Raw genomic sequence first — 21,851 nt, 5'->3', positions numbered from 1 at the left:
GAACAAAAAGCTCATCAGGGCTTGACTAGGCTTCCCAGCCTGTTACAGTTCAGCGTCACGCATTCGAAGTACACACACTTTGTGCAAACAAAAACAAAAACAACAAAATGAAAACATTCATTATATGTGCATAGTCTTCAACATAACAAACAAAATAGGGACTCATGTTACTTTATCAAGGCCACTCCACGTTTGCAGATATGAGCCTCATGAGAAAAATGCTCGAACCTCAGGCCTACAACTCAGACCTACAACATACTTATGCAGCGCCAGGCAGAACCCTTTCCCTTTCATTCAAATTGCGCGGTGATTTTACCACGTCGTACGTGATGTTTGTGCTCAGGTCATGTGACACCGAGCTGTTGGTGTGCAAATTGACACCCATTACGACCGCTGCTACGAACAAACTCCTGTTTACAAAATCGTCCCCTATCCGTCTCTTGATAAATGGCGAACGCAAAGCCTGCGTTTTTAGGATCATCGAACCTGAAGCTCTGGCGACAACAAAGAAATCAAAGTCGGCGGACAATCAAATGACACGTTTCCCACGGTGACGCTGTATTCGCGGAACGCCTACGTACATCCCTCGATCTAGGTCGTCGATGCGCGCGTAATATTAAGACGGAGGAGACCGACCGCGCCTCGACGTTTAACATAGTTCGGCGTCTCACGTAAATGTCGGCTGGTACGTCATCGTAAACACCGTAATTATCCTCCGCCTCGTAATCTCCCTTGTTGAGTGCTATACTTTGCCTCGGCAAATACAAAACATGAAGCGTTGTGCAATCTATAGCGAGCGTCTGCGTATCGTAAAAGCGGGGACACCTGACAGCTGGAACTCGTACGCGACTGTGCCGTCTGCTTTGTACTAAGGGTATGCATAATACAGTAAAGGTACGCCAAATGATTAAAAGTGATAATTAGTGCATAAGGTGAATCAAATTTTTATTAAAGGTTAATGAAATGTGAACTAAAGGCGAAGTCAAGAACTAAGGGTATGTTTAATGAAATACATGTATGCCAAGTGATTAGAAGTGATAATACTGCATTAAATTAATTAGGTTTGAATTAAAGGTGAGCTATATATATTATGGGTTAGGGAAACGTGAATTAAAGTGAAATAAAGTAGTAAGGGCATGCTAGTGAATTTAATGTTAAAGTGAAATGAAGTTAATTAAATGTTAATGGGAATCAGAGGGAATCGAGTGTGAATTAACAGAGAATAGAACGTTAATTATCAGTCAATGAAATGTTAAAGCGAATTACAGAGAGTTAAAGGTGAAGAGGATGCGAATTATAAGCGCGATAGCACAGGGGAAAGCCTGTGCTCCCCTTAGCGTTGGCTGCAAAGGGACTGTTCATTTTATTCCGTAACGCTTCGCGTGCATATGGCAGGCTGGGTAAATTGGCTCTCGTATCTTGGGAGAGCCCGAAGGCTATCAGTCGCCTCCAATGCATTTCCCTCTAAGCAATGCTTTCGGAGTTTTCTTCGCTTACCTGTTTTCCTAAGATCGGCGCCGATTGGTGCTTATTTGGGTCGCGAAGGGGTATCGAACGTTCATTATCCGAAGCCCAAGCGCGCCGCGCCGCCGCTTTGATGAGTAAGTACAGTGTAAACAGTGCCGGTGGGCATGAAACCCAATGAGTTTGCGTACGCGTGCCTCCCACCTTTCTTTGTATATACAGCGATGACAAAAAGAAATGTGTGCTGTGTTGTGAGATGTATAGAAGGCTGTCGAAAGCCTGACTGCATGTTCGCGCACAACTAAATACAATGCCGATTTCGTACACCACTTACTATTCAAATCCTATTTCTTCCTTGATACTTTGGACATACGTGGTTTCATCGTTACACAACAAAAAATTTTACTTCGAAGGGTGTCAAAAGGGGTGCATGTAAGTTTTCCCACCCTTTATTATACTATTTTAAATATATGGTATTGTAAAGGTGTTTATTAGACGGCACTCGGCGACAATGCGCAATGACGACAACAGGCGGAGCACGGACTCCCAGCACGAGCGGCGTTCTTTCAGAAAGGAGCCAAAGAGGACCACCCATTACAGAGTTCCAAGGCTTCGCTACAGATATTTTTTTAGTAAGGCACTTACATCGTTAGCACCCTCTGATTGCCGCCATGTTGGAGCCCTGATTGCCAACAGGCATGTTTTTTTTTTTCTCTTTCTCTCTCTCTTTGGAGCTACTGATACCCTTCCGATACCTCAGCGTGTTTCTTCGGTGTGTCATCAAGCGCAGGCATTCGCAGACAGCTGTGTAAGTAAGGAAGGCCCTAGGGGTACTCGCGTTGTCGGCCGAAGTGCCTGCAGGACGGCGGTGTGAAGAACAAGGCCCCTTCAGGGCGATCGAAAGGGCTGCATGCCCCGCCGTTCTGGGTCATTCTCGCGTATTGTGTGTCGTTTTCTTTACGCCGCTATATCGCCCCCGGCATCGTCCCTCCTCCTATACTGCTGCGATACTCGATTCGACGCGAGACGTCCTTCGAGAGTTCTGCACCTGGTCTTGCTGAAGGACGATTGAGGCCGATTAATATGAACGATAAAAGAGCCCAGCCAGCCTTGTCTGTTATGTAGGAGGAAAAAGAAAATGGGCGTTCGAGAAATTTGGCGAAGCCGGTGATTAAACGATTGAGCAGCGCGTTCTGTGGAGGCGAGGAGAGAGTGAGGTCGAGGAGATACGAGAAGCGACGACGATCGGGAGCCCCGAGGTTATAAAAGGGCTGTGGGCACGGAAGCGCTGCGCTTGGCATTCTGTTTTTTCTCACGTTCCTCGAACTACGCTGCCAGTTGTTTATACGCTTGTGTATGTGATTGTGTATGTGTTTGTGCGTGTTCTTGTGTATGTGCGCGTATGTAGCTGTCGCATGTTTGTGTGTTTGTGTATGCGATTGTGAAGGCGTGCGTGTTCTTGTGTTTGTGTGTTCGATGCTTGTGTATGTGTGTTTGTGTGCATGTTCGTGTGTTTGCAAGTGTATGTGCTCTTGTGTGTTTGTGCAGCTGTGCGTGTTTGTGTATTTCTGGGTTCGATGCTTGTGTATTTATGTTCGTGTGCATGTTCGTGTGTTTGTGTATCTTCGTACCCTACACATGTGTGTTTCTGTATGTGTTTGTGTGTGCGCGACTCAGTGTTTGTCCTCTTTGTATGTGTCCCTTGTTTAGTCTTTCACGCCGTCATTATGCATAAATATTCGAATGACCAACTAGCCTATACTTACCCTAATTGTCGCTCTCTGTGTTTGTGTGTGTGTGTGTGTGTGTGTGTGTGTGTGTGTGTGTGTGTGTGTGTGTGTGTGTGTGTGTGTGTGTGTGTGTGTGTGTGCGTGCGTGCGTGCGTGCGTGTGGTTTCTTAGGTTGTATGCGTGCGTGCGTGCATGCGTGCACGCATGGTTTCTGTACCTTTCGCTCGATTCCTGTTTAGGTAGTGAACGATGAGATCAATTAAATTATGGCGTCGGCAAAACCCTCGAAATCTATGCAGAGCTGTCGAAGCAAAAAACAAACAAACAAAGAGCCCGGGAAATGATAACGATCGTGGCAACTGGTGTGTATTTATTTTCGCCTACTGTTTTCGCTTACGTCGGGAACGTCTACCAGTGCACTGCGTTCAGTTTTTGTAAAGCGAATTCAAGGAAACAATGCATTCTTGGCTGTTTTCGTAAAATGGAGCGAGGACGTATATCGACTTGGCTGCTTAGCTTCCGCGTGCGTAAAGATACAACACAGCAAAACTTTCCAAGGGATTATGTGCGCGACGTGTGCTCTCAGTCTCGCGTGTCGCCTTCTCAGCGTCGTTTCTTCTGCGTGATGGAAATTCAAATTCAAATTCGGAAAATGAAAAATGAAAGAAAACAAAACGGATGTGGCACTGCGAGAAGGTTTCAGGTTGCGTTTATAGACATCCTTGGGAAGTAGAATTCGCCCCGGGATACGCTGTAAAAAAAAATCGCAGGGTATCTTATGCATTCGCCTAAGATGACTCGCCGAAGACGAAAGCCGCCTTCTTTTTATTCTCAGTCGCTGCATTGATTCTCCCCAGACCCTCTCCGAAAGCTCTCTGCATCTTACGTGGTTGTGCAGGGCCTCCAGAGTCGGAGGCATTGCTAGCTTTCTGCACCTCGCTTAATTTTGCACTACGTCCGTGATCGGCTCATCTTTGACCAAGCGACGATGTCGTGTGACCTCATTGATTTTGGCAACTGTGACGTCATCAGGTGATTAATGTTTTTTGTTTCGCATCACTCGTGTTGACGCCGGCGATCAGTTTCCGCGTTTGATGAGGCATCTAAGGCGCTAGGCGTATGTCCTAGGTTTGGTCCAGGGATCGTGCATCCGGAAAAAACATAATTGCAACATGTTCTAATGCGTCCTGTTGGAATCTTAATACAGTGAAGTTCCGTCGCATCTTCTTCTTTTGCGAACGCTCAGATGCTCTCTACGCCATCCCAATCTGTAGCATAGATAATAATAATATCTGGGGTTTTACGTGCCGAAACCACTTCAAAGGGCTGCTGTGTTGGGGACGGTGATAAGATTCCAAGATCGCGCACCCAGGTGGAACTGCGGCGCAAGACAGCAGAAAAAGCCACAGTCGGGAAAAACCCAGAGGCGTTCACGCAGATAGTTTCGGTTTGAAATCTCACCCGATGTAATATTATGTGAGCGCGTAATGCGAACTGGACACTGCTTCTCCGACCATACACTCCGTGTGGGGCATGGGTTCTCAAGGTCGTTCACGGTGTACGCATGCGCGGAGCGTGTACTATAGTGCGTACAATACGCGATGCCAGCGGGGTGGCCCATCTACATTTCCGCGCATAAATATGCATGCGACCGCGGACCTCTCTCTTCTTTTATTTCTTTTTGCGTGCGCCATTTCGTATTTTCCGATGTGAACGCTGCTTTTTTGTACCGCTGGGACAAAGAATGCGAACCGCCTGCAGGCACACAGAATAGCGCTGCCTTAGCTGTCAGAGGTCGACGGAACCGTAACAACGTTTCGGCTTGTCTGACCTTTCTTCCTGATAGCAAGTCCGTACGGCACGCGCTAATTGCTTGCGCATGTGGGTCGCCCCTGATTGCGGCTACAGCATATTGCGAATGAATGTGAAGAAAAAAAGAAAAAGACGAGAAACAAGATAACCACACTTCCCGCTGTCGCGGCGGACACTGTAGCTTTCACCGCATACGGCGCAACCTTCACAGGGATCGTATATAATACCGATGGCGCACGTGATAGCGCCGGACGTGCTGACCACTTGGGCTCGGCACTCGCCGGGAGCACTTCGGCTCGCCGTCCGAGCGGCCAAGCCCATGTGGCCTTCTCCTTTATTTATGTTATCGATATGATGTAAAGGAGATGTAGGTGCAAAAATAAGCTGCCGGCTACTCCTTAAAGCTCTTTTAAGGGATCGAGCATACAACATACGGAACTTAAAATCACACATAAAACAACGTTCTCTCAGTAACACCAGGAGGCTGAATTAAAGGCAGGGAGCTAAACCAGGCGGGCGTCCTGTTTGCTACCCTACACGGGGGAAGAGAATGGAGGATAAAAGAAAGAAGAGGGAAGAAGGTGTTGTCGCGATACACGTGCGCCTGTCCGTTACACGCCTACAAGCGATCGCTTAGCCAGAACATAATGTGGCGCATAGAGTGTACAAACTCAATAATCCCTTGATACTGTAATGCAAGGTCTCATAAATACAAATAATGGTGCTACCTAATCAGAAGTTTTGTGGTAAGGAGGGGGCACGTACACCATGTTGAATTGTCACATATATAGGGGCATCACGTAAAAATCATCCCAGAATAAGCAACAGTCACATGCATGTACACTGCGGCGCTAAAAAAAAGAAGAAAAATGGCGAAGCTTGCGCTAAGCCGCGCAAGGCTTGAGACAGCGAAACTGGACGATTATAAAGACTAATCTGGTTGATTCTAGGTTGTTTCTAGGCCTTAGCTAGCTGATGCAGGTTTTAGGTTGCTTCTGGGTTGCTAGGCTTTAGCTAGGTGATGCTACGTTGTTTCTACGTTGATTCTCAGCGCAGAGAAGTTCGACTTAAACCAGACATACACAGACACGACACAGATGTCCAAACTCCAGAGACAAACTCGCGCTGAAACCGAGCGTTCGCACCTCTCATAGATCTACGGGCACGGCGTCGTTGGCGCAGACCTTCCATAGCGCCGTGGTCTTCTCACAGCCGCCGTTGCCTTTTCCGTTCCCTAGTATCCTCTCGTTGTACGTACTCGGGGTCTTCAGCTCGCCGCCGTCGTTTCGCAGCCATTAATTGGCCTGACTATTGGCTTCTTCATTTTTAGTGGACCAGTGGTGAGTAGTGAGAGTTACATACCCGTTTATGATGATAGCTTTCTGGTTCGACTAACAAGGAACGATTTGCTACGCAGTTTCGCTGTTCATAAAACATTCTACATTATACGCGTTAATAACATTGCTATACATAATCAACGAGAGAGAGAGAGAGAGGATAGAGAGGGAGAGAGAGAAATAGATGAAAATGAAAAGGCAGGGAGGTTAACCCGGTAAGTTGTCGAGTGCAAAACAAGGTAGATCGGTAGATAGTTATCGACATAGATAAATGGAGAGGTGGCTACGGATAGATCTAGACATGGATAGGTCACTTCTTACTATACCTTCGAACATCCATACGCGACCGAATCCTTCGAGAATCAAGCGGGCGGGCGGCGAGCATTTCGCGGCGGCACGATGCTTGCCTCAGGAAGGAACCGTTTTCCCGAGGCGGAAGGACGAGGCCCACATTCGGCTTGGAAGGGCGCTGCAGGGCGAGCAACCATGGAACGAGACTTCCTCAGTTCGTGCCGCGCCGCACGCCGAAATTATTACGGGCCAGCGAAAAAGCACCGGCTTTGTGGGAATTCACGCGAAGGAAAAAAAAAAAAAAAAGAAAATAGCACTTGGGCCAGCGCCTATTCTGGTCTGCCTTCCTCTTTTTTTACCTGCTCACTCGATGTTCGGGGTAGCGGGTGTATACAGACTGACCGAGGAAGCAACAAACAACACTCGAGCAAAGGGCAGTAAACAGAGCATTGTGCGTACGCTCTTCGAGCGAACGTAATAGTAGGACCGACGCTGAGAGGTCTGCTTCTTTTCGGCGAGTTGAATTCCATAGTGGTATGGATGCGATATCGAAGACAGGGACAATTTGAAGTATAACGGAAAGGCGCTCGTCCGCCTCGATGATACATTGCACGGTTACGGTGCTCAGCTGATGACCTGAAAGTCGCGGTTTCGATGCTGGACGCGGCGGTCGCATTTCGATGGAGCCGAAACGGTAGAGGCCCGCGTACTGCGCGATGTCGGTGCACGTTAAAGAGCACCAAATGGTCTAAATTGCCGAAGACCTCCACTACGGTGTGCTTGATAATCATATCGTGGTTTTGGCACGCAAAAACCCAGATATTATTATTACTCATGAATAAGTTTCGTATATAGAACATGGCACTTGCACTTGAGCACTTAGGAGAGATGTGACTCTCCCGATATTCTATCGTGAGACTGGGTCATATGTGCGGTTTGACGGGATTTGAATAACGCGCAGCATCTAGCGACTATATGTGATGAATTTGAATGCGTGTCGCGCTTGATATATGCGGCGTTCTGGCCGTACAAGTGCTAGCAATCTTTTGCAAGGATATAGATCCGCCTGCAGCGAACATTCCTCCTCCTCTTCCTTTGCCTCCTCGTCCTCATTATGATCATCAGCATCATGCTATGTATGGAGACAGCGTGACTGAAAGGAATATGCAGTAAGTGCTCCGTAATCGGGGGCGCGGCGGTGAACGATCTATCCCACAACTTTGAATGAATCTCCGGAAAGAAACACTTATATATGTATAGGGCGGAGCACACGCATGATCATACATGTATCTGTAGTCTGAAGTCTGCTCGCGCATCAGATGCACACACCACGATCCCGACGCTGCACTCGAGCCCAGGCGCATTCATTACGCAGGGCCAGCCGGCTATGCTCTGCTACCTGCATCCGCGCACGGATGCGTAAGCATGTTCCAGGCTATGTGTAGCGTACGCGGTGCGCGGGGAACGCGCGCTTCTTCTTCTATATATAGGTGAGAATCTTCTCCTTGGCGCGCGCAGTATTTGTGCACCTTGTGGGCGGAGTAGGCCACGACGTTGCTGCGGCGTATAGGAAAGGAATATCAATTGAAGCGTGAACCCATTGTACCGCGGAAGACCGTGACCGCGTCACGCCAGAAGTCACTCGACGTCTGAGGTGCGCGAGGGAATGCACGATCTGATGCGCGTTTCTCAGGGAGCCCAGCCGTTGCCATGAACCGCGTGCGCTTCTCTATATCTTTTCTTTTTCCCCTTTGCGGCCGCCGGCGTTTCACGGGTGTCCAATAATTGAGGTCGGCGCCATGCGCAGTAGCCCGCCGCGGTGCTATCACAATTTCTCGCGAGTTTCTTATACGTGCGTGTGCGTATATATGCAAAGTGTAAGCCGATGTGGTTATGCGTGTGCGTGAAGAAAAAGTGTTTTCTCTTCGTATATTATCTGCGGTCATCTCCCAGTTCCTTTCGCTTCGTCTGTGAAGAAAATGTCACATGGTCCCTTACGCATTTGCCTAAGATGACCGGGAGGCGAAAGCCATCTTCATTTTCTTTTCAGTTGAATGTACTGATTATCCCAACCCTCGCTCCCCGCTGAAGGCTTTCCGCGCCCAACGTGGTTTTGCAAGGCCTCCTGGATCGGGGGCATTGGCAGCTTTCTGCGCCTCACGTGGTTTTGCATTACCTCCGGGATCGGCCCACCTTTGACCAAGCGAGGATGCCATGTGATGGCGTCACAAATTTTGCAACCTGTGACGTCATTACATGCTGATTTTTTTTACATCACTCGTGTCGACGACGCCACCGACGCCGGCGGTCACTTTTCGCGCTTGATCAGGCACCTAAGGCTTTCGCCTTAATAATATGTCGAATCGTTTTAAGTCTAGCCGGAAGCCTTCTTGTTGATCAGAAACCAGACGCTTAGCATAGTAACTTGTCTGTTTGTTTGGCTTTGAACAGTCTCGGGATTGTGGCGCACGTTCGCCTGCAACTTTTCTGTCCTCGTGTCTTATGTCGCCCTGTGTCGTTTCGTTGCGCTTAACTTCAAGATATGTAAAACCTGACCCACCAGTCGGTTTTTTGCATTTTCTATTGCTTTGATAACGTCGATTTAATCATGTGTGGACCGGATGGCACGATACGCAAGCAGGATACGGGTTCGCTACATATCTGCTTTAAAGATTGCTTTCCTTCTAGACATGACTGCAAACTCGAACGAAAACTTCCAGATTAAGGTGATCCACAGATTTACGTGGGCATATGAGAAATCTTGCTAGTTTGAAGGATATGTGGCGTTCCGTATATACAGCTATATTTTATGTACATCATGTTTATTTTCCCGGGATAACGTCGAAATTCAGCGGATTTCGATACATTTGCGTCATTCCTCTCAGCCGCTTCTTGTTTTGCTACGCGATCACCTTGCTACTCTGGAGAACTCTAGCAACCTTTTAATGTATAAAAATGAACGATATTTTAGCTAAGAAAGCCAGAATTAGTTAGCGCAAGTGAGCGTTTACCACAATTTAGTCAACACTAGACAACATTAACTATTGTTATAGAGTGCTGGTAGTACGTGAGTAATGACGGTAGTTGAGGTCACGTGACGTGTTCCATTTAAATGAAATCGAATCAGATCAAATTTAATTCACCAGAAAAGAACTGGAAAGATATTGGACTGTACTGCCTTTATGGGCCCATAATTTCCGCCAAGCAACGTCCTCCGTACGCAAGGAATTACGGTAGTTGAGGTCATGTGATGCGTTATATTCAAATCAAAACAAATCATATTTTATTTACCAGTAAATAACTTGATGGCTATTGGACAGTACTGCCTTGATCGGCCCATATTCTTCGTCAGAGATCCTACTCCGTTGCAAAATGGAGGATGGAAGCTGCCAAGGAAGACGCGCCTTCGAAACGAAAGCGTGAAATGAGGTGTGAAGTCCATGCCTTAAAAAACGAACTAAGAAAAAAAAACGTTGCTTTCGCCGTTTCCCATATGAGCGCACCTGTGAAAGAAGCACGCTTTCTCGCTCGACAAACTGCACATGTCCCTGCGCCGCCGAAGACTCACAAGTCTCCTTCCTTCACGCAGGTCTCGCTCCGCAGCCTCTCTTCGACAAACCGTGACCGCGGCGGGGCACTACAACACGATGCGACCTCGGTCGCCGGCGGAAGCGACGTTTCTCCTCTGAAGACCTCCAACAAGGTGAGCCGTCTCCCACCCCCCTGTCTGCGACCACCGCAGCGCCTCTCCTGGGTCTGTTTATACACCGTTTTCACGGAGAGGAGGAGCGTAGCCTCGAACCGGTGTATTTTCACCGCTTTCTCTCTCTCCACCTCGGCCGACCGCTGCCGCTGGTGTGTGCGGATTCCCGAGTTTTGCACTGCGTGGTGCGTGAGAGGTCAGCGTGTTTCCATTTTTCGACGCGCTGAAACGATTGTGCTGCCGCAAATCGAAATGTCGGACGAGAACAGGTCGACAAGCTACCACTGCGCTGTGTTTGGCTGCGGCAACAGCTACGGAAGCGTAAAAGACTGGCAGCCGAAACATGCGAAGTGCACAATCCTTTTAAATGACTTCGCTTCTCTTAGGTCGCACGCCTTCTTCTCCCGTAAATAGTATATTATATGTGGTGTCTTCACTTATGGCAATTTTCTCAGGTCATCACACCAGCTTGTGATTGTGCTTGGGTGCTGCTACACTTTATCATCAGCACCAGAGAGAACCAATGTCAAAGCTGACGATTAATATACAAAATGTTTGGCCGAGAGTTGTTCTCTCATAACATCAACCTCTCTGGTTTCTATGCAATAGCACGTGATTTACAATGCCTGCGGCTAGAAAATGTTCCATATTTTTGTGCGTGCAATTTCGAGATTCTCGAATTAGCACTTTCCAATCTACATGACAGAAAGGCCCGCATGACATGTGTGCTTTGGCGCAGGTACGCGTCTAACGTTTCGTCGCGAGCACGTTCTTTCTCGACTTGTCAATTTTGTGACGATATCTGGGGTAGCGTTATGACAACCGCATCTTTTTTTTTTTTTTTTTTTTTTTGTCGCGTGGCAACCTGGGTGTCGTGAATAATCGGCCCACGTTCGTTAAAGCCAGGTCGTTACCTGGACACGTGCGCTCGTCGTAATGCTTCTCAAATATTCGCCAAAAAAACTGACAATAATACTACCAAAAACGGGCGCCCTTTCGGCGTATCGCTAGTGGCGGCGTATCGCCGAAGCGAACTTACGCCATGACATGCTTCCAGATGTGCAACAGGCTTATTTTCATTTTATCATCGTGTTGTTTCTACGCCGAATTTTGAGCTCACCCGTCGTACATCTGTTTTTTATCCTGTGCAACGATCAGAGGCCACAAGCTTTTAACTACGACGGCGACACGAATGAACACAGGCATCGGTGTTTGTGCTCCTGTCGTTCCATGAACATTGTACTGCGACGTGCTAAGCGGAACCAAATGGTCTGTTAGGGATTAGAGTTATGTTTAACTTGAATAATCACGGCACGGAAACCCGAGAGTCATCTTGAACACTAATGCGCGCACCTATCGCGCAGCCGGACAATGACCTATGTACGGGTTCGCTCGTCTCCATTTACGTTTCTCCGATTACTTCAAGGATTGCCCTAAATCTTAACGCTCTCTTATAGTGCATATTCCAAGAACCACACAAGGCCATCTATAACAAAACATACAAAGCAATTGCCAATTTACAGATGCTGCTTAAGAACTGCATTGGCATTCTACTCATCGTCGGCACTGCTGCGGGAACGTCTCGTGGGCCGCCGCTGCTTGCTGTTTCAGCAATTTTGAAGCTGACAGCTAAGCGATTATTTACCAGCGCCTTTACACTCGCGAAGCGTTGCTCTGTTTTGCCCGTGTGCCGCGAAGAACAGCAATTCCTTGTGAACTGAGCGTATACGCTGCATACACCGTCGCGGAACCCCACACACCGGAAGGGCGGCGAAACATGGCAGACGCTAGACGGCGCTGCGGCGGCGGAGAGCTTTCAAAATGGCAGCCTCCTTGTGAAATTGGTGTATACGGTGTTCCTTTTCTTTCGGGTCACCGCGAAGTCTTCCTGAAGTTCTCCGCCTATGAAGCGATTCGTTTTGAGAGTGAAGCGTCGTTCGCTTATACCCTCTGAAGTCCCACAGACTGAGTACTTCGCTTTCAGTTCCTTTCCAAAATGAACTCGGAAGCCATTATTTTATATAATCGTCCTGGATGTAAATCTCGACGCATGCAGAGGCGAGTTAAAGGTTTAAATGCATTATTGTTGTCAGTTTTCGCAAATATTGGCATTAACTTGCTCTGTAGCATTGTATTCTCACAGATGACGGCAAAGGGCGCGTTAAGTTTCTTTTCTCTTTCGAATACCTCAAGTTGTCACAAAAATTAATGACGTAGCTTCGACACCCGAGCCTATGACGTCATTTCACTACGTCACCCTCTTTCGGCAATATAGAAACGGTTTCGGCATTAAAAAGGAAGCCAAGTCCTGCCTTTAGCATCTGCAGTATTTGAACAAAAAAAAAAAAAGAGGCGGGGGTGGGGGGGGGGGCGGGGTCATACTCGAAGCGTCCCATTTGCTATTGATAACAGACTTAAAGGGCAGTTACGTCCGTGGACGGTTTCCGGGTCTGAGGAAGATAAGCAAGCTCCTACAAATATGACGTCACGAAGAAGCGCGTTGGCATCATCGCACGTGACTCGCAAAACCGTCCGATGCGTGCCATATACGAACAGCCGAACACGCATTTCCAATACGCATCGAACAGGTTGCGCCGACGCTTTGTTCGTTGGATCGAAACCTCCCGACGTACTTTAATTAAGGGCACACCTGCGGCGTTAACTAAGCTCAGTAACGATTAAGCGACCTTGCGTATTCGTGACTAAATTAACGTTGCTTGGGAAAGAATACAAACTACGGGCCTTATCTATGTTTCGTCACATCATTCTTGAATTTCATGAGTATAGAAAGGCGGCCCTATAAGATACGGAACACCATGAAGACACGAGAGGAACACCACAAACTCTATCAACTAAAAGAACGTTCAGTGGTGTTCTTAAAAACAAGGGTGTAAGCATCTGCAGCATGCTCATTGGCATGCCGCGCGAACTTGTCACTCTCGCTGCTGTTCAAGTGTCCACGCATATCCGCAGCTGCCTTTAGTTCCTTATACCGTTAGTCTATATATGCTAACTCGTTCGACTTTTTCTTGTGCTGAACTTCAACGGCGTCGTCCTATCAAAATCACGCGTGACCGACATTGTATACGCCGCAAGAGCACGCCGTCGTCTCACATATGCACCAAATTACCGCGCGCACTTTGCTGCGTGCGCATTCGCAAATGCCTCGTTATGTTTGTTTGAGCGCTAAATAATGAGCTCTTAACGTGCCATTTTGCCCGTTAAGATGATGAGCCATAACCGTCATGCAAAGTGAATTTGCACGACAGACATCCTCAAATTGTCCAGCTCATTTTCCTCAACTCCGACGGCGTTTTTTTTAATACGGCGTCGCTATATAGTTCCGCGCACAGTCCTGTCCTGTATATACCGTGGACGAGTGCTCAAATTGCGCTGGCTGAAGCTTTTGTTTGCTACGTGGGACCCATTATACGAAGCCATTTAGTGCACCGTTTTTAGAACGCAGCTGCCGGAACTCGCCGCAGTGCGTCACGCTACGCGCCTCTCCGCAACTAGTTCTCTTCCGAGATCCGCGCGATGTTCTTTGTTCGCCGCGCATCATCAAGTTATTTGTACCGCTCGAAGTTTAACAACAATAATAATAATAACAGCGGGATGCAGGAATTCCTTCTGTGGGTTATGCCCTGTTGAAACACGAACGTTTCAAGAGATCGCCTTTATTACTCGGTACTTCAGCGCTCGTCTTTGTTTTTGTTTTTTTAGCCTTTGTTGTTCACAGAGGCGCTTGTGGGGTTCAAGGGGTGAGAAAGATGACCGTGGGAACGAGCGCGTTCCGCGAAGGCATCCGATGATGATTACTCGCGCTGAGTGGTCGAGCTATCTTGAGATCGCTATTTTTATTTCAGGAGTGCTCCGTTGCCACGTTTTGTGAACGATATACAGTGCGTCAGATATCTGTGAAACAGCTTAGGTTATTGCTAGCGGACCGTCTTGGAGACTGCACGCTTATTACGGCCTAAGTGTGTTTATGAATTGGTTGATTTATGGGGTTTAACGTCTCGGGACATGAGAAATACCGTAGTGGAAAGATAATTTTCGACCACTTCGCGTTCTTTGATGTGCTTGCACTGACATCGCACAGTACGCGGGCTTCTCAGTTGAAATGCGACCGCCGCGGCCGGGATCGATCCCGCGTCTTTCGGGTCGGCAGCCGAGCACCGTAACCGCCAAGGAACGGAAACTTTATTGTCAAATCAATGAGATTCGAGTCCGGCGTCTTTTTAGTGGGCCTGGGCACCCACCGCTGACGCGGTTCCGAGACCTTGTCTCGAAGTGGCTTCCTCGGCACGCTGGACGGCCCAGAGTTGTGCTCTCAGGTTCGAGCTGAGCAGTGCGGTCTTCCAGCGCGAGCGGAGGCTGGCGGTGGAAGAGACAGATGAATCGGCACTGTTCGATTTGTCTATTAAGCCCAAGCCACCACGAATTAACTTTATGGCCTTTTAGGTGAAAACGTATGTGCCATGGCCTTTTAAAGACGGCGCTTTTTTTTTTTTTTGTTCAGTGAGTGCCACAACAGCGAAGTGAGCGAGCAGCTCGCACGTCTTCAGGCACGCTTGATGGGAACGCAGGTTAATTTTCTTTTCTTTTTTTTTCTCTTTTTTTTTTGTCACGCGGAGATGAAGTAAGCGCACCGCTCGCGCCCCTTTGCCACGGTATCATTTGGTTTGTGGTATCGTTTTTTTTTTTATGTACGGTTTCATGTTCACCCCGGATTTTTCGTCTGATGAAGCATATAAGGCTTCCGCCTTAAAAAGAAAAAAGGCGAGGAGCGGGAGAAATATATTCTGTATAATAGACCACTGCCACGTAAAGAAAATTCAATTATGTCTTGACCGACTTCCGTAGAAGGCTGACTGATGTGGTTAGGGCTTACGGTCTACACGCAGTACAGCGCTATACTTCGCGTGGCGGGCAGCTATCTAGTCGTTCCAGCGATTGCCTCGTTACGCCCAGGAGACCAGGATAACGGAATAACCGAACGCAGCGCAGCGTGGCGAAACAAGTGACGCCACCAACGCGTAACGGTTGTACACGGCTTATGTTATTAAACACGTTTACGGCGGAGCGTCTCGCGTTCTTTGCAGTGTGGTCACGTTATGTGTCGTCTCGCGCGGCTTAAGGAGATAAAGAAGGGGAAGCGACGTAACGCCATCTCTCGGCCGTAGTTTCACGGCGTTCAGGCGTCAGTCCCACTCCCACACCACTCACAAACCGTGGCGGTGGGGGCGGCATGCAGAGAAGCTGGGGAGATGTGGGAAGCGTAACGCTAGCCCCGCTTTCGAGGCATCGGGCCCTGACGAAATCCTCCCCTGAAGAGCCCGTGTTTGCGTGTGGGAGGCTGTCTTTTCCGTGTGTGCCGCAAATGAGTGTGTGCGATGTTCTTATGAGGCCTTGTTCTAGGGTGAATAAGCGTTGCGCTAGTGCCCTGTGTGTTTGTTGACTGTTGTTGCCGATTGTCGTGTTTGTTGTTGTCGTTGTTGTTGTCGTCGTCGTTATTGTTGTTCGGCGGAGTTCTTGCAGAATGGAACGCCTCTCATAGGTCGGTGGCGTTAGCAGCCTGTCAACAATGCCGACAAGTCACTTCGAAGATCAGATTACCATATCAGCAACGGCTAATCGTCCAAAACCCCATGATCGAGAGAGCATCCGTGACCGGGGCACCTTATAAAGGGCCGCATTTCTGTACGCTCGCCGGTGCCGGTTTTTTCGTTTAAGATGCGTCGATTGAAATCTATGACTTCCAACAAGCTTCGCTTGAAAAAGGCGAACAGTGAGCAGATTACAGTGGTGGCCAGCCTTCGTGAGCACCTGCTCAGTTCTGTAACCATTGCCGGTTTGGGAATCTGGTTTTTACAGCGAAAGCTGTTATGAGATCATTTCACCGGCCGTTTTTGGCGCCGTAGTTGTCCGCCGCCGCCGCCGCCGCCGCCGCCGGTGTCCGTAACCAGTATCGCTCGAAATAAGAAAAAAAACTAAATAAGAAAAAAATTCCAGGATGGAACGAGGTTCGAACCTGGGCCCTCTGCGTGGGAGCCCAGTATTCAACCTCTGAGCCATGCCGGTGCTTGAAACTGCTTTGCAAAAAGGTCCTATACAGGCTTCATGTCGGGAAGGAAGCACATTAGCATATGCAATGTAGCGTGGTAGAAGAGTAAAATAAGCACCAAGTGTCGCACAATGCGAATTCTGTAAGCAGGCGTCACACAATGCGAATTGCGCAACGAGTAGGTTGTTGAATGCTTCCAACCCATTACAAATGACTCTGCCATAATTCTTCATCGTCATCAGGCACAGCATCAACAAAGTGCGCATTATGTCTTACATGGGTTTAGCCGGTACCAACGCTCTCCGTAGAATGACGAAAAATGGCACAGTGCCTGCTGCCCTACTTCTCAAAAATTACAATGATTTATAGCGTAGTGGGTTCCTCGCAAGTGCACTTGTATTGGTTGCCAAGGAAGCCCATAAGCGCATGATCCACTTCCTCGGGGTCACAGTAAAATTACAATGATTTATAGCATAGTGGGTTCCTCGCAAGTGCACTTGTATTGGTTGTCAAGGAAGCCCATAAGCGCATGATCAATTTCCTCGGGGTCTCAGTAGAGTTCTTCGCGCCCCCCCCCCCCCCCCCGTCTACAGCATGACGGGAGATGGAAATAGCGACCGGGCGTCACTCAATGCAAATTACATAACTGGTAGGCCGTTTAAAGATTCCAACCCATTACAAAGGGCTGAGCCATAATTCTTCATCGTCATCAGTCGTCGCGTCAACAAAGTGCACATAATGCCTTACAGACGTGTAGCTGGTGCCTCGCTTCTCCGCAGAATGACGAATAATGGCTTAGTAGGTGCTTCCCAACTTCACAAAAATTGTGATTTATGACGTAGTGGGTACCTTTCTAGTGTACTTGTGTTGTAGCCCCAAGAGAGCTTAACGGGCTCTAGAAACGCCGCTCTTCCAGCTTTCGCTGTGACTGTGCTGCGGTTTCAGCGCAGGCCTGGCGTTTTTTTGGTGTAATGAATGAATGAATGAATGAATGAATGAATGAATGAATGAATGAATGAATGAATGAATGAATGAATGAATGAATGAATTACACTACCCTGACTGTACCGATGGTGGGTTAAATACGCAATACTACGCGCAATTTCTACTATAATGCGGCGACAAGGCTTGGGCGAGGAACCAAAGTCCGCAATGGAGGTGGGGGGGGGGGTTTCTGTGGTTCTTGTGTGGGAAAGGTTGACGCATGCACGCATGCATGGTCAGCCGTAATGCACGAAACCCAAATTATCCGCTTTTTTTTTTCGCGTTTCGTTTTCTCCACCGTTATCGGCGGCGAACGTTTAACGCTTCTCGCGCGGAACTTCGATCTGGTACATTAGCATAGGCTTCACAACCTCCTTGAGGCTTCATTATTGTCCCGGCCGGCACTGTAGCTCACGAACTCTGGCGTTTGGCCAGCGTTCTTTTCTCTGTCGGCGCATGCAGCGTGATCGAACGCGTCTCGCGCGAAATCTGAGCCGGGAAACCCTGAATCTTTTCTTTCTTTCTCATTCCTTGACTGAAGGCTTTCGAAAGGCGCGCGAGAGAAGAGAGGAAGCATTCTTCCTGCATCTCGTAAAGAGATTCGCATACGTTGCCAGCTAGTGAGGAGGCAATCTACCAGAGAACCACACCAGTGCTTCAGCGCTTAAGTAGAGACTCCTAAAGAATGATATCGAGCTAGATAAACTCACGCTCCGCGCGGCTGCCAAGCAAGGACGCACTTATCCGATGCGGATATATGCATAGATATGGCGTTCGTTTTGTGTTTTGTCGTATATACACTTGTAGCGCAGCACCTTCCGACCGCACGTGCTGGCTTTCGCTTTCTTTCTTTCTTCTTTTTTTTTTCCTGCGCCTTCCAGACGTAGACAAACAAATCAGATCAGTTGTGGCAGATCATTTCGGTAGAAGCCCGCAAGCTGCATGAGGGTTTCACGAAATGGAAAAAGTTTAATTTACTCTGTACTCTATAGCGCGAGGCTACGAAGACAAACCGAACGGATTTATCCCCAGATAGAGAGCTATTTCCTTAGCCATATTGTAGTGTAGCAAACCAGAAGTTTCTCTTCAGGTTAACCTTCCGGCCTTTCCCGCATTCTCTCTCTCTATCTCTTTATATGTAGTTGTAAGGTAGATTTATGTGTAGTTGAAGAAAACTCGACCTGGTGCATACAGGCATCGAACGCGGTACCAACGCTATACGGCGTTGTTGCTTCACCATATCCGAGCAGGTCGCAGAGCGAGGCGGACTTATGTGAAAGCTCGAGATTGATTGATTGATTGATTGAGTTATTGATTGATTGATTGATTGATTGATTGATTGATTGATTGATTGATTGATTGATTGATTGATTGATTGATTGATTGATTGATTGATTGATTGATTGATTGATGCACATCGGCATTGAAATTAATCACAGAGTTCTGTAGAACTGGGTTCCTGAACTCGGAGCAGGCACAAACTGCATCTGACAAAATAAGTTCTCCGGAAGTCTGCAATGATGAGGAGAATGTTCATTAAAGATATCCACCGGACTGTAACTCGGAGAAAACTCGTACGGGTTTTCCTTCGTGGCCCACGCTACAGCCTCGCAGACGACAGTTCTGCCTTCCGTCAATCCTGTAAGACGCAGTGTCATCCCTCATCAGCCTAATGAAGGCGGGCATTTCGTCCTGTAGTCCACGTCTATCTAGCCTCGCCACCAGCACGCGTAATAGCTTCGACGCCTCTGCGGACGGCGAGGGCTGCAAGCGTGCCAGGTCAACGTCACGGAAAAGCAGAGGGAATGCACCGGACTCTTCACGGCATTTTCGTGTTTTTTTTTCTTACACCGCCCTTGGTTGCTGGACTCTACGCATATATGGTTGAGAAAACAAACAGCTTCGCGAGATGGGGCTTCTGAGAGGGCCCTCCTGTACATAACACCCCGAGGGCTTCCTGAATTCCACGGCTCTCTTCTATTTTTTTTTTTCTATTTTCCTTCATATCGGGTGGATCCGCGCGTTTCACCTTTACACTGGGAGCAATCAGAATCTCGTCAGCCTTCACGCTACGTTGGAAACGCCTCCGGGCTACTGTACAGAAACGAAAAAAAAAAAGAAGAAAGTAAGATCTAAAGAAACACAGGAGTCCGTGTCCCTCGCGAAGACGCCGGCTCGTCGTCGTTTGCGCACCTTCCTTCCGTCTGCGAAGGCGACGACTGCCGTCGCAGACGACGCCGCAACGACCGCAGAGGTGTGTACGACCTTGCTGGAGCACGCTTGTTTAGTTCGGTTAGTGCGCGTGGTTTCCGGGCGGGTCACTGCATGGCACGTCGCCGCGTCTGGGGCTGCGTTCAAAGTAATAACGAAGGCTCCCGACACTCATCAACAGTTTTTTTTTTTCCTGTTGCTGTTTATTAATGATATGCATATGGGATGGTAGGCTAAATTACAGCCGGCTATACCGATACACACATAGCTGACAAAAAACAAAACAAAAAAAAAACGACCACCCATTCGTAGCATGTATGTATGAAGTTTTGCCTCCTTCTATTCCGGCAATTGGACCTTCATCCACGTGTTTAGGAGAGCAACACTGCAGTTGCTAATGGCAACAACGGGCATGCGTTCATATCCAGCAACAGTTAAATGTGGAAACGTGAAGCTGACAAGTGACCTCTATGAAAGATCAGATTGCCATATTATAAACAGCTGATCGCCGACAAGCCCACGATCGTCAGAGCATCTATTATTGGAAAACGGCGCTTACAAATATACGCATTTCTTGATGGTTGCTGGCGCCAGGTTCTTTACTTACGACGCCGAAATCAGGGAGTTGTAAAAGCTTCGCTAAAAAAAAAAAGGATACGTTTTTTCATTCCACTGGCCTTTAGATTGTCACTCGTCCGAAGCGTCCCATAATTGCGCCCGCGGCATTGCACATTATCAATTTCTGAACCTACCAAAGGATCAGCTCCGTAGTATAGCTAAGTATAGGAGTCAACTCCGAGTACTACATGGGCTTACAAATAAACAAAGTAGTGTGCCGCGCGTATACACATCGTTGTCGGAGGACGTGATGTTATCGAGCCCTCCACGTGTTCGACCAGTTACCGGCGGCCGCGGATACTGTGTACTACCGGCCGACCGACTGACCGACCTGTTGATGTTGCTTCTGCTGCTTCTGACCGGAAGAGTTGGCGACTGGGCCCATCCGAGGTCGCTCCACATACTCAGCTGGACACGAAGCATGAGGCCATTCGGCGGCCGCTTCGTGACTCTTCGTGCACCGCATATATCCTCCCTCGACCGCAAGGACGCCGTTTTCTTGCTTCCTTTCCGCGAGCAATCTCCTGTTCAAAGCGTACACTGCCGTGAGCCGTACACTGTTATACAGCTGTCAGAGGACGCAACTCTTTAAAGGGGTGGTGCCATCAAATTTCGAGGCTATAACAAGCCTGTTGTGGGTTTCCTCTGTATGCAAGGACATTCCACACGAAGGGTCGGACACAGCACACGTTTAGAATATATTTTAATTCACCTCCAAAGTGTACCTAAATGCCCATTCTCCCGATCGAAACCCATCGCTAGCGCGCCAACGCTGACGTAGATCTGTAGGAAGGGCAACGAAAGTTCTAGTGACGTCACACCGAATCTGCTGTAGTAACGTGAGTGACCTCCGGACCTCCGCCACTTCCGCAACCTACGTACCGGCTGTAGTGAACTAGAATATATTCTAATTCACTATAGTACCGGCAAAGCATCGGTTGCTACATCACTCGCCGAGTTTCGATCGCTTCCTGGCTAAGTGCGTCACAGCCTTATGTGGTCACGTGACCACGCCCCCTACACTTCTACGTCACTGCCCAACCTCGGCGCCCAGAAACCGAAACCGAAAGTTGTCCACATCAAAACGCGATATTAAATTATTTAGGGAGAATACATGAATCTTGGTGCGTGCATCATGCTTCCTGGAGCTATAGGAAACGCTTACAGCAAAGAACGCGCAAGCCACAAATTTGGTGGCACCACCCCTTTAACTGTAAGCGAAGCTACGGGGTCGAACGTTGGTGGTGCTTCTGTTGGCCTGTCTGCTGTGTGTCAAACACACATTTACAAGACTAGCCTTTGCCGCATTGGTCTTTCTATGGCACTCGGTTCCAGGTGCTGCATTTAGACAGAATCTGAATGTACATTAAGATACCTTTGGCCTGAAACACCGGCGCAGCTGCTGGCCACATGCCAGGGAACACTTAGCCACAGCTCGAGTTGCAGCTTGAGTTGCATTCTGTGCTGCTTTGTATGGATTTTTGTGGACAAGAAAGCAAGACAGAAACTCACGGGGTCCCTTATGCATTCGCCTAGGACGGCTCAAATGCGAAAGCTATCTTCTTTTTCTTCTCAGTCGATGTACTACTCTAGTTAGCACAGGTTGATGTTGCTAGCGTTGGCTAACTGGTGGA

General features: G+C 48.3%; 1 protein-coding gene across 4 annotated transcripts in view; it reads left to right on the top strand.

The window, feature by feature from the left end:
• LOC119404495 (uncharacterized) overlaps positions 1-21,851 on the top strand; it is a 156,706-nt gene that overhangs the window by 80,847 nt on the left and 54,008 nt on the right. For 3 of the 4 annotated variants that reach the window (XM_037671016.2, XM_037671011.2, XM_037671012.2), the window contains exon 2: positions 10,224-10,337. The exons of the other annotated variant lie outside the window; for it this stretch is intronic. The gene's annotated coding sequence lies outside the window, so the exon portion shown is untranslated. The remainder of the gene's footprint in view (positions 1-10,223; positions 10,338-21,851) is intronic. 4 annotated transcript variants of the gene reach the window in all.

The sequence above is a fragment of the Rhipicephalus sanguineus genome, chromosome 9 (genome assembly GCF_013339695.2).
Source record: "Rhipicephalus sanguineus isolate Rsan-2018 chromosome 9, BIME_Rsan_1.4, whole genome shotgun sequence".
NCBI lineage: Eukaryota > Metazoa > Arthropoda > Arachnida > Ixodida > Ixodidae > Rhipicephalus > Rhipicephalus sanguineus.
The sequence above is the reverse complement of the archived record's forward strand: the minus strand, read 5'-3'. Positions and strand labels throughout refer to the sequence as shown.